This window comes from Dipodomys ordii, unplaced genomic scaffold, assembly GCF_000151885.1.
Source record: "Dipodomys ordii isolate 6190 unplaced genomic scaffold, Dord_2.0 Scaffold8, whole genome shotgun sequence".
In the NCBI taxonomy this organism is placed as follows: Eukaryota; Metazoa; Chordata; class Mammalia; order Rodentia; family Heteromyidae; genus Dipodomys; species Dipodomys ordii.
The window spans coordinates 30021422-30035870 of NW_012267224.1; positions in this window are offsets into that span (position 1 = coordinate 30021422).

The window sequence follows — 14449 nt, forward strand, 5'->3', positions numbered from 1 at the left end:
TACCTTAAGGAAGTTCACTGGAATGGAATACAGGTAAATACACGTTCATACCCCTCATTTTCTTGGCCATCTTGGGAAAAAGACCGATAGTCTTCCCCAAGGGAAATTGTTCATTAGCACTCAATATACTGAGTGCTATTCATTGAAAATGGCAGAATGAATATGCTGCAGATGAATTATTTTCTGCTGCAATTTCATTTCTTCCATTGGTCTCAGGAAGAAGAGGATAAATATTTTAAATAGTGTATTTAATCTAAATCATAGAGTACTTGTCTAGCATGTCTGATGCTCTGGGTGCAGTTCCTAAAAATGCCAATAAGCAACCAAAAATAAACAGAATAGGTACCAAAAATAACCAAGGAGACAATTGCCTTTCACATAGCTGAAAACTGAAATAGAAAAAAAAATAGAATATGAATGCAAACAGAGCCCTCACATTGAAACCTCTCATTGATTTTTTTATTCCCATTTTGGTAATAATTTCTAAATCACAGAGATGATATCTCTGATTGAAGGATGACATTTCCTCCAAATTGCAAAACAAAATGATGAGTCAGGAATACTTCAAAATGGACAACTATTCAGAGTTAGAATTTTACGTAAAAATTATTTTGCAGTGTACTCATTGGCATTTAGTATTTGACAATCTCATGCAACCAACAGGCTGAATCTGGTTTCAAATTTTTCACCATCCTAGAAAACCTGTTCATAATCCCATAAGCAATCCCTCTCTATTCTTCTCCAATCCTATTGCCATGACTAATCATTGGTTTGTCTTTGTAGTCTTACCTGATCTTCAGACTTCATACAAATAGAAACATACAATGCGATCTTTGTTTCTGATTCCTTTCTTTTAGAATTCTTTCAAATATAATCTAGAGTATGGCTCGTTCATTTTTGAACTGCACACAAGCACCAGAATTAATTTTTATTCTTTGATACATGCCTCCCCTATAGTCTTTTACCATGCCTGTTCTAGTAATGTCAATGGTAGCTGTCTGAAGGCAGAGCTCTTATTCTTTATCACTTGCCTATGTCAGAAATTCACTGAGGCTTTGTAAACAAATATTCCCCCAACTTTTTCTTCAGTTAAGTCCACAGCATGTATCACCATTGAGATATATAAAATACTACTAATAATAAACAAAATATTTCTTACTTTGGAATAATTTTATATTAACAGAAAAGTGCAAATATAGACTCTCCAGTTATAATTTCTTTCAAAGAGTTCCTATGTCAAATCTAAAGAGTTAACTTTGGCAATATTTTAGTAATTAAACCATATAATTAACTCAGATTCTCCAGTTATCTATTCATAGATTTCTTTCTGTTTCATGTCCAATCCACATGACTATGTACATGACTAGGTACTATTTCTTCTTATTCACTAGCATTAGTAATAAGTACATTTTTAATTTTATTTTTCATGTTTTGATTGTTTGAAAGAGATTTTTTTTACTATTCTCCAATTGGGTTTGTGTGATATTTTCTTACAATTACTTGCTCATGTTATATTGAAAGAGAATATTAATGGAATGAAACATGCCTTTCATGGTATTATAGCAGGAATTCATTGTATCAGCATGGTTTAATGCTGATGAAGTGTGAACATGTGAATGTGGATGTTCACATAATTCTTCAAAGTAACATCACTATTTTTACCTGATTACATATCTATCCAGCCTGTAAATAGGGAGGAGGAACTGATCCCCCTTGGAGTGTAGCTGTCTATACATAGATTCTTGAATTCTGAAAGAAAACTGCATCTTTTATTTATTAATTTATACTTGGAGAAACTCGAGTTTAATGTATTTTAGAGTAATATTATAGGATTATACTGCAATACCTTTATTTATTTGCTTACTTATTTATTTTTGTAGAGTTTATCTCAGCTATAGATCTATTTCAAGCTGGTCTCTGGGGCTTCGGGAGTCTTCCATCCTTTTGTGGGTTTATTTTTGTTCACTTTATTGGTTACTATTTTGGTAGCACTGCTTTAAACTATATAAATATCAGGTATTACAGCCTCATCTTGGATTTTCCTTGATCCAAATGTAGAATCTTCCAATTTCCTACAGGTTCTGTTCCTTACATAGCTTACAATTTTCATAGTTTAATTGTTTTACTTCAGTTTCCTTATATTGAAATATAAATTCAGCATGAATAAAATTTCTGTTTTAGTATCCATTATATTCTCATTAATAATTCTATTACTTGACACATTGTGCATATTTAATAATAAACAAATGAACAAATAGTTAAGATTTCCTGACTCTTAGTTACCATGATTTCTATTATTGTCCTTGAAATGCTTTTTAAAAAACCCGATTACCAAACAAAGGCCATCTTTTTCTCATTGTTTTGTTCTTCTTTTTATTTTGTTAGTAATTACAAAGATAAAAAACGATAGCTAATTGCTAAGCTTGTCCTCATTTTTAAAAGTTATATTCTTCCTCTTTAAAGTCATTTTTTGTTCCCACTTTGTGCTGCTTTTTCTCACCTTTGTGTTGTTTTGAGAACATACACAGCCATAGAGAATTATAATTTGTCTTTATTCTGTATGAGCTGTGAAAAGACAGTTTCTCAGGTCTTTTCATGCATAGAATGTCATAGTATTTTCTTTATGTGTCTATCTTAATTTTAATTGCTTTGATGAAACAAAAAAGTTGTAATAGGAATTATTAGTGTACATAAAACTCAAATGTACAAAGCTTTATTTGAACATCAAAACAAAATTGGAAGAAAGCAAGGAGAGAAAATATGGCACAAAAGCAAAGATACAGGGTTTAATCTTAAATAAAATCAAATTTATTTTTAACTTCTCAGTGTTACAGTAGTTCCAGTCCATTAGCTTTGGTATGTATGGGAACCATACATATTGAGGTAGCATTGAATTTTGCTCTCAGACTCTCTAAAAGACTAATTGAATGTTTTCAAAGTCATATCAGTCGATGCAGTTTAATCTTTTTAATTATGCAACACTATGTTTACTGGCAGAAATAGATGTAAAAAAAACTTTGAAAATTGAGAAGTCACTAAAATGGAAAGGCTATTTATCAATGCAATTTTGTTACTCTAGCACAAATTTGCTGATTGTATGAGGTCTTACCATGCTCTGGAGAGGTTTGTTTTTGATAGTGGAGATGATATATGTGGTAGAAATTGATATAAAGAAATATATTGCAATATCAGAAAATGCTGATTCTAAAATTGCTTTTCAATCACAATTTTCACACTCTGTACATAATCTCAGTATGTAATAGAGCCTCAGTCATTTGTGGTTTGATTTCTTCCAGTAAATACTTGCATTGCTCATAAAACACATGAAATGTTATCAATATTTTAGACTGAGGTAGTACTTTATTGTGATAAATGATTGTCTAACACTAAGAGAAATGGAACTATTTCTAAATGGTAACCTAAATGTTTAAAGTTTGAAATAATTTTTTGAAAACAAGTTAATGTATTGCTTAGTTTTGATTTATAAATGCTCAGTTTTGGGGTAGAAATAATACACAGAGTCAAAACTAAGCAGATATAAGTGTATAAAGTTTTACTGTTCCAATGTAAGTATTAATGCAGATTGCTGGGAAATCTTTTTTTTCTACCTTCTCCTATTCTATATTAATGTTAACAGATGTGATTTGAATTGCTTCTTTTAGTTCACAAATGCAACATCAGTAACTAGTAGAATTGTTGAAAATCTCTCCTGTTGTCTTTATATATATTATATATATATATGTAATATATATAAAGACATATATGTATATAGATAGCTATATCTATCTATATAAATATATATAGTTATAAATATATAGTTATATATAAATACATGGTTATAAACAAGTATTTACTTATAAGCTTTCCTTCATTTTTTCCCTCCCTCCTTCCTTCCTTCCTGCCTTCCTGCCTTCCTTCCTTCCTTCATTCATTCCTTCCTTCCTTCCTTCCTTCCAAGGTAAAGACCTTGGTTTCTGGTCACTCCAGAACACAAAGAATGACAATATATTTCATGTTATACTATAATAGCATTATATTTACTGCTATCGTTTTGTGTTTTTTTTTTTTTTGGTTCAATACTTTCTGTCTTATAGCAGGCCCTTAGAAACTGCTATAGCTATGTAGTATTGAATCTTCAGTTGTACCCATAAGGTAACTAAAAGTTGTGTGAAAGACTAGTTCTCCTGCCAATATTTTGTATTTCTTTTTCGTATAAAATTTTGCATAGGCTTAATAATTCTGGTTACAAGACTAAAATCTGGTGATACTTATCTAGAGTATCTATCCACTTTCATGTCTGAAGCAAAAAAGGTAAGTACAACTAAGGCATTTTACTTTTAGATTCTGTTGTTGATACCTAAAAGTTACTTGAATGTTTCAGGTCATTGTCTTGAACCTGTATTCATTCACATGGAGTCTTGGAGCAGCAGGGCCTATGTAAAGACCATTCTACGATAATCTCACTGCCTAAGAGATCCAGATTGCCCCCACCTTGAAAGAACAAAACCCAGATAATTTTCAACCAGAATAGCTTGTTCAGGACATATAATTAGTCATGTCAATCACCCATGTCCCAATTTTTCTTTTACAAACTAAAGCTCATATCAGTAACCCAAAGGAAGGCTAAAAACTCTTTTTTTTTCTACAGGGTTGTGCCATGCTAAAGAAATCTCCTTTTTATTCCCTTCTGTAGTCCATTTATTTGACATATTGGAATGAATAATTTGGCTTGACATGTTGGAAATTCCAAACTCAAGTCTCTGGCTTAGGAATCTGTTTACTTATGTCCAGAATTATCTTTGTTGCTTTTCAGTGATCTACTTATAAGTTCTTTCTGAGTGTGTTTCATAACTTATGTGTTTTCATCATGCTTCACCCCTCCCTTTTTGGTAGATCTACAGACTTTTAAAAGACTACTTAGTTGTACAAATCTGCAACTGATAAATATCTAATTATCCATTGTGGAAGGTTTTTAAGTCTAAATTAGAATAGCAGACATTTTGAATTATACTTGAATAAAACATTAATAGCATACGAAGGCTTTTAAGCATAGTTATGCAATGAAATAGAAGACAGCTATATTCAGTTGCATAGACTCTTACACATATTGCTACATTAAAAAGTGAATGATAAATTTGTAAGCAATATTTAGAATTTTGAAAGTGGGGATTAAGCACTGTACAATATAATGCAAGGGGACACGAGGAGAGCTTCAACTATGATACTAATACACACGTGGAAATGAGTGGAAATAAAGCCGACAAATTTATCTTTAAATATTAGTGATATAACTAAATGCTCTGTCTCTTAAATATTCATATGCAGAAATCCTATCTTTCAATGTGATGCTATTAGAAATTGGAGCCATGGTGAATAATTAAAATCATAAGTGCTCAGAAAAGTAGTCTTTGTGAGTGGGACCCCTGATCAGTTAGAATCTTGAATGAGCTGCTTCCTCTACTTTGCTTTCTCACGTATGATGTCCTGAAGCACAGGAATTTCTTACAGAATACTATCCATAATTGGAAACTGATATCAGATATCCATCCTACAGAAGCTGTGTTAGTCAATATTAAGCAATCTCTTAGATTATGTTATTTTGTAGCCACTGATGTAAATAAGACAGCAGATGATAATACATTTTCAATAGTCCATGTGTTGTGAAGAGACTAGAAGAGGGGAAATATTTATTAGAAAAAATCTGTGTGTATAATATATAAAGCTATACTCAGTGTATGACATGTGTATCTATCTATCTATCTATCTATCTATCTATCTATCTATCTATCTATCTATCTATCTATCTATCTATCTGTCTGTCTGTCTGTTTATCTCCATATACATCTTTACAAGAGTTTGTTTAATCTTTCCAACTTGCAGTAGTTCTATGGGAGACTTTCTCTTTCCTCAAAGCTAAATAAATTCATTTCGTTTTCTTTTTATTATGTGTGTGTGTGTGTGTGTGTGTGTGTGTGTGTGTGTGTGTGTGTGTGTGTATTGATTCTGGGACTTGAACATCTGAGTTCTGGCTCATTCTTGATCAGAGATTTTTTTATCCATGGCTGGCATTATAAAACTTGAGCTAATCCTCCAATTCCATACTATGTTCTATTCCATTAATGAAGGTGAGCATTAGGATCCACATCTGGGCTTCATGCCACTGGAAGCTCCAATAATAGCTCAATTTCATATGTTTATTACAGTTTGTAATTACTGAATTTCTTTCCATATTTTTACTTCACTATTTAGTACATGGGATTACTCTTACCAAGTTGATGTAGGCAAACACTAGTTATCCTATATCTGACTGTCATTTTATTTCATTTTATCTTGCCCTGAATGTAATTGTTAAGCAAATTTCAAGTCAATTTTTGTAATTAAATTCTGAAATTTAATTAGCTAAAAAATAACCTTCAGCATATTTCCAATGATTTCCCTTATTTGCAATAACTAGTATATGTCTGAGACAAGCAGAAACGATCAGATGAGTTGATGTTAGGAGAAATGAACCCCAAGATAAGGACTCAAATGATTTTTCTTTCTTGCTATTTTTTCTAACATATTTATAAGATGATTTCTTTGTGTATTTGTATGTCCCTCCCCCATGGTATAACCCCTGTTTTCACTATATTTGATGTTGGTATAATTTGGGGAGTGAAAGGGATAAAAACAAATTGTTTAAATAGGAATACAGGTGGACCCATTGCAACAATGAGATGTACAAGACCTTATGTCGAAAAATGAACTTTACAACTTGGGTGTGGGGTAGGGGGGTGGGGGGAAGATGGGAAAGGATGGTAACAGGAAACAAAGGAGGAGGCAATATGCTTGATAAGAAATGTACTCATTACCTTGGTCATGTAATTGTAACCTCTCTGTATGGTATTTTCACAATTAAAAAAACATAACCTTCAGATGGAATTTTTGGTTCTTTTGGGAATGATGTCTAAGAAGGTACATATAAGGAAAGCTGATGTTTAAAAATATATACTGAGCAAATTTATGAGATGTAATAACGTTCTCTTAAGATTTTGTCCCCTATAGAACATTTCTTAAAATAATGGTGTTGAAATTAATTTTAACCAAAAGATATGTTTTTATCTTCTTGTTTCTACCTGTAATAGGACTGAACAATCTTATCCATCAAAACTACAACATCTGTTTATCAAAAGTCCCTAGTTATCATGCAAAAATATACTTGAGCTACTAGCCATGACTAAGAGCCTTTATAAAAAATATAATATGCATTATAAAATATATTTATTCCAAATAAGTATATATTTACATATAAGGAATTATATGTACATATATATATATATAAGCCTCATGATTGATTCCTCTTTTCATAGCATGTAGTTATGGTTGAATTCTATTAGGTAAAACAAAATTAAGATGGTTAACAGGACTAGCCAGGTCCCTGGAAGTTAAATTGAAAAAGATAAATGATCAAAGGAAGATAACATAAAGTTATTTAAGCGTTAGATGACACTAGATTCTTATTAAGGGGGGAAAATACATGAAAGATTTTTTTTGTATTTAGTTAAAAAAACTAATAACGTAATAAAATGCCAAGACATGAAAGGAAAGAGAGTATAAGCTAAAGGTATTGAGTTAAGGGTCTTTAAAAGTTCTGTTTTTTTTTCAGACCTTAGGCAACTCTCTATTTTAAGACATCCGAATGTTCCTTATATATCACCTGTACCAGAATCAACTCCAAATGGTTCAAATACCTCAAGGTTAAGGGTAGACACCCTGAAGATATTACAGGAAGGCACAGGGGATACACTAGGACTCTTGGAACAAGTTGAAACGTCTTAAAAAACAAAGGAGATGGTAAAAATGTACTCATGTACTCATTACCTACTCATGTGACTGTAACCCCTCTGTACAGCATCTTTAAAAATTTTAAATTAAAAAAAGAAATGGGAAGAAAAGATCCAGAAACACAAGTCAAGGAAAAGCTGGATAAATGGGATTGCATTAAACTTCAGCATTTCTGCATGGCAAGGGACATAGCTAGCAAGATAAATAGAAAGCCTACAGATTGGAAGAAGATCTTCACTAGCTATACAACAGTTAGGAGCCTCACATCAAAAATTTACTTAGATCTCAAAAAAATTAAACCCCTCAATAACGTGAATTCAAACCTCAGTACCCCAGATAACATACTGCCCCTTTTCTATCTCTCTGTCTCTCTCTGTCTCTCTGTCTCTCTCTGTCACTCTGTCTCTGTTTCTGTCTCTCTCTCTCTCTCCACACACACACACACACACATACACACACACACACACACACACACACACGCAATCCACACTACCATATTTTCCCTCTTGTGGTTTATGCAGCTGACAAAATGTGCTTTCATGTTCTTATTGACATAATGAAGCTAAACAGAAAAGAGAATATGGTGTTAACAGTATTTCTATAACTTTACTTCTTTTCTCATGCATCTCAGCAGGGACGATTTAAATCAAAGAATGTGATTCTCTTCCTGAAATAGACATGGTGTAAGCATTTGAAAGGTAGAAAAATGTTTAGAATGGCATTAAAGCTGACTTGTCAGTGTACAAACTGTTGCCTCCTATATTAAACCAATTTACATAAAAAGAAATTAGGAAGGGACTCCTAAAAATGTACCTTAATCATCATTAAGGTATTATATACAGAGATTAACATTTCACAAGTCAGGCAATGAATTCATATTTTGGGGAAACAATGTTATCCCTTTCTACGCTTTCCTTCAGTTTCTTCTTCTGTCCCTGCTCAAAGGTAACATTTTCTACATAGCTTATAAGAAATAGCATGGTTACCAGAAACAGGATATGATGTATCACTATAAATATTGAGATACCTTTCCTTTTTTATGGTTTTTATTGTAAAAATACTGTACAGAGGGGTGACAGATACAAGAGCACTGTAATTAGTACATTTCCTATAAAGCATTGTTATCTGCTCCTTTGTTTTTCCCCTACAATCCCTTTTACTTCCGCAACTACACTCCCCTCATCCCCCACACCTAAGTTGTAAAGTTTCTTTTTCAACAAAGTTTCTTGTACTCATTGTTACAATGCGTCAACCTGTATCACTATTTAAGCATCTTGTCTTTTCCCTTTCCCTCCCCATATTAGAGAAGTATATATACAAGATTCAGGGAACGGACATCAAATACAGTGAAAACAGGGCTTATACCATGGGGGAGGAACATACAAAGAAACAAAAAAAATTTCATGGTACATTATAAATACATTAGAAAAAATAGCAAGAAAGTAAAAACCACTTGTGTCCCTATCTTGGGATTCATTTCACTTAATATCATGTTATCTGGTCATGTGTACATAGCTTTTGATCTTTCTGCTTCTCTGAGACATATACTAGTTAGTGAAAATAAGGGAACCATGGGACCTATGTTTCTTTGGGCCTGGCTTACTTCACTGAATATAATTTTTTCCAAGTATTCTAAACAAATGAGCAACCTCATTCTTTCTGATGGAGGCATAGAATTCCATATTTTCTTGATCCATTCATCTACTGAGGGGTATTTGGGTTGGTTTCATATCTTAGATATGGTAAGTAATGCTCCAATAACCATAGATGTGCTGGTAGTTTTAGCATGGTCTTGTTTGTGATCATTTGGGTAAATGCCCAAAAGTGGGATTGCTGGGTCATAGGGGAGCTCTATTTGGAGTCTTTTGAGGAACCTCCATACGGCTTTCCATAGTGGTTGTACAAGTTTACACTCCCAAAAACAATGCAGTAGGGTTCCTTTCTGACCACATCTCTTCCAGCATCTGTTGTTATTAGAGTTCTTGATTATAGCTATTATAACTGGGGTGAGGGGAATCTCAATGCTGTTTTGATTTGCATTTGTTTTATGTCTAGAGAAGTTGAGCATTTCTTCATGTGTCTATTGGCCATTCTTATTTCCTCCTCAGAGAAGTTTCTCTTTAAGTCTTTAGCCCACTTATTCATCAGGCAATTGTTTGAGGATTTGGTGTTGGGAGATTTAATTTTTTGAGTTCCAAATATATTTTAGTTGTGAGACCCTTGTCCATTGTATGTCTAGTGAAGATCTTCTCCCAATCCGTGGGCTTTCTATTGATCTTGCTAGCTATGTCCTTTGCCATGAAGAAGCTTTGTAGTTTCATGCAATCCCACTTGTCCAACCTTTCTTTGATTTGTTGTGTTTCTGGGTCTTTATTAAGAAATTTTGGCCAGTGCCAAGGAGACCTAGGGTTTCTTTAATTCTGTCCTGTACTGTTTTCATGTTGTCTGCTTTGACTCCGAGGTCTTTGATCCATTTGGAATTGATTCTGGGGCAGGATGATATACAAGGATCTAGCTTTAGTTTTCTACAAGTGATTAACAAATTTTGCCAGCACCATTTACTGAAGAAGTTGTCTTTCTTCCATTCTATTTTTTAGCTCACTTATCAAAGATTAGATGGCTTTAGGTCTGTGAGTTCATTTCTGGGTTTTCAATTCTATTCCATTGGTCCTTAGGTCTGTTTTTCTGCCAGTACTAAGCTTTGTAGTAGAGTTTGAAATTTGGTACTGATATTCCTCCGGCAATATTCTTTCTAATAAGGATCATTTTGGCCATTCGGGGTCTTTTATTGTTCAACATGAATTTTTTGTTGCTTCTTCTATTTCACTAAAGAATGAGGTTGAAATATTGCGAGGTAACACATTGAATTTGTAGATAGCCTTGGGAAGTATAGCCAGTTTCATGAGGCTGATCCTTCCGATCCAGGAGCATAGGAGGTTTTTCCACTTCCTAAGTTGTGCTTCAGTTTCCTTTTTCAGGTTTTTTAAGTTTTCGTCGTAGAGTTCCTTCACTTCTTTAGTTAAGTCAATTCCTAGCCTTTTTATTTTTTGTGGGGCTATTACAAAAGTAGTTGCTTTACAGATTTCAGCTGTGCTCTTCTCATTGTTGGCATACAGAAAAGCCATAGATTTTTAAGGGTTACTTTTATACCCTACCGCTTTTTCAAAGGTTCAAATCAGCTGGAGTAACTTGGGAGTGGAGTCCCTGTGATTCTTTAAATACAAGATCATGTCATCTGCAAAGAGAGAAAGTTTTACTTCTTCTTTCCCTATTTGGATCCCCTTTATGTTTGCATCTTGTCTTATCACTGTAACTAGGCATTCTAATACTAAAATGAAGTGGAGAGAGGTGAACATCCTTGCCTTGTTCCTGAGTTTAGAATGGCTTTAGTTTCTTGCCATTAAGTATAATGCTGGCTGTAGGTTTGTCATATAAAGCCTTTATTGTATTCAGGAATGTTCCATAGATTCCCAGTTTTTCCAGAGCCTTCATCATAAAGGGGTGTTGTATCACCCCTGGGTCCAGAACCAGTCTCTTGGTACAGACTCTTGTTTGCTTGTGGTGTTTGGTTTTCCTGTGGCTTGATTGGTTTCTGAAGTTAGTTTGTTTGAGCAGGCAGAATAATACTCTGCCTTACCCAGGACTTTGTGATCCTCCTACAAGGCTAGTTCAATGGGAGGCAGATCTGCTTTGAGTTTCACAAATGAGGGAATGGCTGTTTCCTTTTGCTTCTTGTTGCTGTGAGGAGACTAGGTTCTGGGTAGGGTTGAGGCTTATCTGCAATCAGTAGCTTTTCCCTGAGGGGCTAGCTCCTGGGACACTCAAAGAACCCAGCCTGGAACCATTCTCAGGGTTTATGTTTACTGAGTTTCAATTGTTTGTTTTTTACCCCTCATACTGTCTAGGCTGCAGTGGGGAGGGGCAGCCTCTGGCTCTGTTTACCCAGTGGGGAAAGTCACTCCTCCAGGGGCAGAGCGGCCCCTGCCTAAGAAGGGCTACTTTCCCCTGGGTGGAGCTGATCTCAGCAGGTCAGGTCAGGTTCCTGTGATCTAGTGAATGGTTCCTATTGTTATCTTCCAAGGCCTGAATTGTAGCTAGCTGCTTGGCCAGGCCTTTGTCACTGGAGTTCTTCTCCAGTGGTGGGGGAGAGGCTCCCTTCCCAGTGCTGCTCTCTGAGGACTGAGGATTTCTGCAGTGTACTCATGCTAGGCTATTGGTTTCTGGTCTGTCCTTGGTCTGTGATCAGCAGGATGTAGATTTCTGCTCTTTGTCAATTCTTGCTGGTGGTGATTAGAATTTGCTTGCACAATGTGTCTGGTGCCTTTGTCCCAGGCTCTCTCTGTTGATATGATGGCCACAGCAGCAGCCACCACCATTGTTGCTGCCACACACACTGGCAAATGCTCAGCTCTGTCTCCTTGATCAAGCTGCCTAGATTTTTCCTCTCTGGCCAAACTCCCTGTACTGTGATGGCACATAGGCCTAGGACTGTTCACTGGAACACTAAAACTGCTTTCTATGCGAGAGCTTGTTTAGCTTCTAGCTTCTCCTCAGATATCTTCCTCCAGATCTCCTGTCCTTTATTTATATAACATAGACCTAAAAACTCAAAATTACAGAAAAATTCATTTTGGAAATTCTATGCAATTTCCATCTTACCTGGGATATGCCTGCCATTCCAGATACTTTGGAGACAAATAGAAAGATAGTATCTGAAGCCCAACCTTGACAAAAGTTACTAGAACTTGTCTCAAAAGATGGGTGTGAAGCCGGGCGTCGGTGGCTCATGCCTATAATACTAGCTACTCGGGAGGCTGAGATCTGAGGATTTCGGTTCAAAGCCAGCCTGGGCAGGAAAGTCTGTGAAACTCTTATCTTCCATAAAACACTAGAAAACTGGAAGTGGTGCTGTGGCTCAAGCGGTAGAGTGCTCCCCTTGAGCTAAAGAGCGCAGGGACAGCGCCCAAGGCCAGATTTCAAGCCCGACAACAAACCAAAAAAAAATTATAAAAACAAAGATTAGTGTGGTGCACACCTCTAATCCTAGATATTTTGGAGGCTTGGATATATACCATATACCCTACTTACAAAAGGTGTAGTTGGAAATGTCACAAGGGTTATGTTAGGCATAATATTTATATTAGAATGTAGGCACGAAGGACTTCTAAATTAAAGCTAGCCTTTAATGACAGTTAATTCTCCCCCCAACACACACACACTTTTTTTTGGTGTTGTTGTTCTCATCCTCTAGGTAGAATTCTGGGCCTGGTTTCTGTCCCTAAGATCTTTTACTTAAGAGTCACACTTTACAATTTCAGGGACAGCTCCACTTTTGGCTTTTTGGTGGCAAATTGGAATTAAGAATCTCATGGAATTTCCTTCCCTGACTGGCTTTGAACCACAATTCTCAGTAGCTAGGGTTATAGGCATGAGGCAGGAGCATCCAGCCTTATCACACTTAAAAAATAAAAAATAATAAAAGCAGTCATATGTCAAAATGAACACTTTTTTATAAACTGTCCTTTGATGTCCCTTCCTTTGCAGCATAAATTCTTTTTTTGGGGGTAGGGGGGTCCAGTCGTGGGGCCTGACCTGTGGACCTGGGCCCTGTCCCTCAGCTCTTCAGCTCAAGGCTAGCGCTCTACTACTTGAGCCCTGGGCCACTTCCGGCTTTTTTCTTTTTGCTCATGTGGTGCTGAGGAATCAAACCCAGGGCCTCATGCATGCAAGACAAGTGCTCTACCACTAAGCCACTTTCCCAGCCCCTTGCAGCATAAATTCTAAAGAAAACCTGTACCTAATGATTAAGATGGTAACTCCTAAATAATCTTTCTTGAGATTTACAAAACCCAGAACATCTGGTGACCCTCAGATAACACAAAAATATGTAACATCCTCCAGCTAACACTGTGTATAAATTAGTATGAATTTTTACATGTAGAAAATTAATGTATTTGTTCAAAATCATAGGAACAAGTCCCAGGAGGCGTGTATTCTAGGAACTGGGAAAAAAACCTACGAAGAGAAAGAAGTTCTGGGAAGATGGCGGAGGAGAAGCTGGAATCTGAACAAGCTCTCGCATAGAAAGCAGTTTTAGAGTTCCAGTGAACAGTCCTAAGCCAGAGAATCACACCAAGTGTGCCATCACAGGACAGAGAGTTAGACAAGAGAGGGAAGCCAAGGCAAAAAGACACATCTGAGCGCTTGCCAGCACCCGCCACGGCGGTGGTGGCAGGGTCACAAGCAGCGGAGAACGCAGCCGGGGCCATACCTGAGCGCTCACACAGAGAGTCCGGGACGAAGGAGCCAGACACAGCAGGCGAGCGGATTCTACTCAACACCAGCAAGAACCAACAAGGAGCAGACAGCTTCATCCTGCAGCTTACAGACCAGAGACGACCCAGGATTCAAGACTCGGCGTGAGAAGAAGCCCGACATCCTCACTTCTTCTCAGGGAGCAGAGGAGGGAAAGCCACTCCTCCCACCCCAGCACCGGTGATCTCCATCTTGGATACTGACAAAGCTCGGAGGGGCTGCCAGCTCCAACCCAGGCCTTGCAATAAAACGAGTCATTTAGCAGGTCACAAGAACTTAACGGCGAAGTGACCTGCCAGACTTGGCTCCA